Source organism: Malus sylvestris, chromosome 8 (assembly GCF_916048215.2).
Source record: "Malus sylvestris chromosome 8, drMalSylv7.2, whole genome shotgun sequence".
Lineage (NCBI taxonomy): Eukaryota > Viridiplantae > Streptophyta > Magnoliopsida > Rosales > Rosaceae > Malus > Malus sylvestris.
This window is the reverse complement of record NC_062267.1, coordinates 21,669,640-21,672,536: the sequence shown is the minus strand read 5'-3', so window position 1 is coordinate 21,672,536 and position 2,897 is coordinate 21,669,640. Positions and strand designations below refer to the sequence as shown.

Genomic DNA, 2,897 nt, shown 5'->3' with positions numbered 1-2,897 from the left:
ACTTCTCACACACCTTTTTAATTTTCGGCTGTCGGATCGGATGAATTGAAGAAGATCGACGGACATAAATTATCATGGAATGTGGGAGAAGTAAAATGAGGTGTGTGGATAGCACACCCCTAGAGTAAAACCCACTTGATGCTCTTTTCCCTCTACTTAAAGAGAACCAGAAATCGTCATCATTAATTCTTAAGTGAGTATTAAGACATGTACATTGACCTAGTAAACCACCTCTAGTAATAGGCTTAATTTGGACAAATCTCTCTCTCTCTCTCTCTCCACCTCACAGCCTCCCATTTGTCCCATGCAATCCACGTCCCCTTCTCCAATTGCGCTTACACACCACCCTCCATCTCCTCACCACTGCTCCCCATCTTCCCATGGCGGAGCGGGCCCCACCTGATCACCCCGGTACCAATAAGCACTATACTCCTCCTCTGGAACACCCCCAATTCCCACCTCCAACACCGCCCCTGTCGACGTCCCGACAGTTGATCATCTCCCAACCCCAATATCCTTCCGTCGCCACCTTCCGCTCGGGCACCTACATTGTGCAAGTCCCCAAGGACCAAAACTACCACGTGCCCCCACTTGAAAACGCCCACATTTTTTAACGCCACCAGGACCCGTCCCGCAAAAGGAAAAGACCGCTATGTTGCAACCTTTACTGCGTTGGCATCATTGCTTTCATTGTCCTCCTTGTAGTCATGCTCGTAAGAATTTTTTCTATCATGTTCGCCAACTCCGAAAATCCCATATTCAGCATAGAACGTGTTGTTGTACATAGCAAGAGTAATGGACTGCCGGACTACAGCGTGACGTTGAGGGTTCAAAATCCAAATTCGAGACTGGCAATTGTGTACAATGGTGGTGATACTAGCCTTCATTTCAGGCAAAAAACAATAGCTAACGGAAAATACCCGTCTCTCACTCAAGGGGTGGGCAAATCAGAAGAGGTTACTATCGTCATTCACGGCGCAAACGTTATTTTGCCTAAAGAGATCAAGAAAAGCTTGGGAGTTAGTGAGAGCAGCCGCAACACGAAGAAAGTGCAGGTTAGTTTGTCCCTCAACATGAACATTCCAGCGAGATTGAGTATTGGGACGTTGAAAAGTAGAAGCATGAAATTTCATGTGACGTGTGATATAATCATATAACGGTGGATAAATTGTCCAAACGGACTAAAGTTTTGAGACAGGAATGCAAAACCCAACGGAAATAGCAATCAAATGCAGTTGTTGTTGTATGTATAATTAGGAACGAGTTTGGAAGCCATGTAGTGGTGGTAGGTGGTGCTAATTCAAGCTCATCTCTGTGTATGTATTTTGTTCACCATACTTTTTTTTGTTACCCTTTTCAGTACAGATCCCTTTGATTTTTACTTCTCTAGTGCTCCATTTAGTTCTATTAGTTTTAAGCCCACAGGTTATTACAATATCTATATGCTTGCATGACATTCGTCTTTTGAAGACGTAATAAATTAGGTCATACCCTTTTCTGGATAGTCCTAACAAGTACTTTGAAAACTTTAATTTTTTTTTTCTTCTTCTTCTTTCTTCTTTATTTTGTTAAACTTTGATGTGAAATTTAACTAACACACAAATTAAACCCTCTTTTTGACAATTGTAGTATGGATAAATAGGGATCGTTCTAGGCCGGGATTTAGGAGGGATGCTAATCAACTCAAATTAGACTTAACTAAACTTAAAAACACTAAATTAGACTCTTATGACTCAAAACTGACTCAAACTACTTAAAACAGCACAAAACAAGCAAACTGACTCAAAACAGACTCTAGGGAGCTATTTGGACGAAATTAAGACTAGTAAGACTCAAAACACTAAATTGGACAGATTTGAACACGTTTCTAACTAATCTAACACACTTAATTAAAGGGGGGGATTGATTTGGACTAAATTGCATAAACTAAACAGGTTAGACACGAAATTGGGTGTTTTTAAGGTGAAAGGCTAACTAGATGGTCCTTCTCCACACATGACACATACGCATACGAATCAATTTCTAGTTACTCTTCCTATAAACCATGAATGGCAACGCCCCAAATTAACCGTGAATAGCACTAATTAACCCTCAGATTTTCCTAGGTTCATTGAATTGGACATCGCATCGCAACCAAATTATTCTTATCAAGTTCCCTACACGAACAACATGATAGAGATACATATCAAAGATCATTAAGCTCTATGAAAATCATAAGCATTGACAAGGCATTCGTAACTATGAACAACATGATACTCCTGCCAGGAATTCACTTAACACGATCATGACCAGTGACCTCCACTACTTATAAATATATGTTCATAACTATTAGGTGAAACTCCCTTATATTTTAGCATCAAATTCATGCATGCAAACTAAGTATGCATCCTTAATCAACATATAAGAACAAGTTCTGAATTAAACAATTAAGTAAATTGCATTCACGATTCATGAAATCATAATTGAAAGTAATCAATTCATATGCAATATATGTAGACCCAGTAGTTTCTGACACGACACGGTGACACGACACGAAAACGATACGAATATAATGGGTTTTGGGTCAACACGATAACTTATCAGGTCATTATCGGGTGACCCATTAAGAACCCGTTAATAACGGGTTCTTAACGGGTATACACACGGGTAACACATGGGTAACCCATTTCGACCCGTTAAGAAAAATTTTATTTTGATAATTTTAAAGTTTAATTACTAAAAGATTTATTATAAAATACAGTAGCCATATTAATATATACAATATATTCTATATTAAATATATAGTTTTGTATTATTATTCTATATAAGTTTTAAAAAAAAAAAATTTGTCATTATTTATTTTTATTATGAGAGTTCCTTATTATCATTACTAGAACAAATTTTACTTAACATGTTGT

General features: G+C 38.1%; 1 pseudogene; it reads left to right on the top strand.

Moving 5' to 3' along the window:
• The first annotated feature begins 207 nt into the window (after positions 1–207).
• LOC126633290 (NDR1/HIN1-like protein 13) lies at positions 208–1,504 on the top strand (annotated as a pseudogene).
• Positions 1,505–2,897: the final 1,393 nt, after the last annotated feature.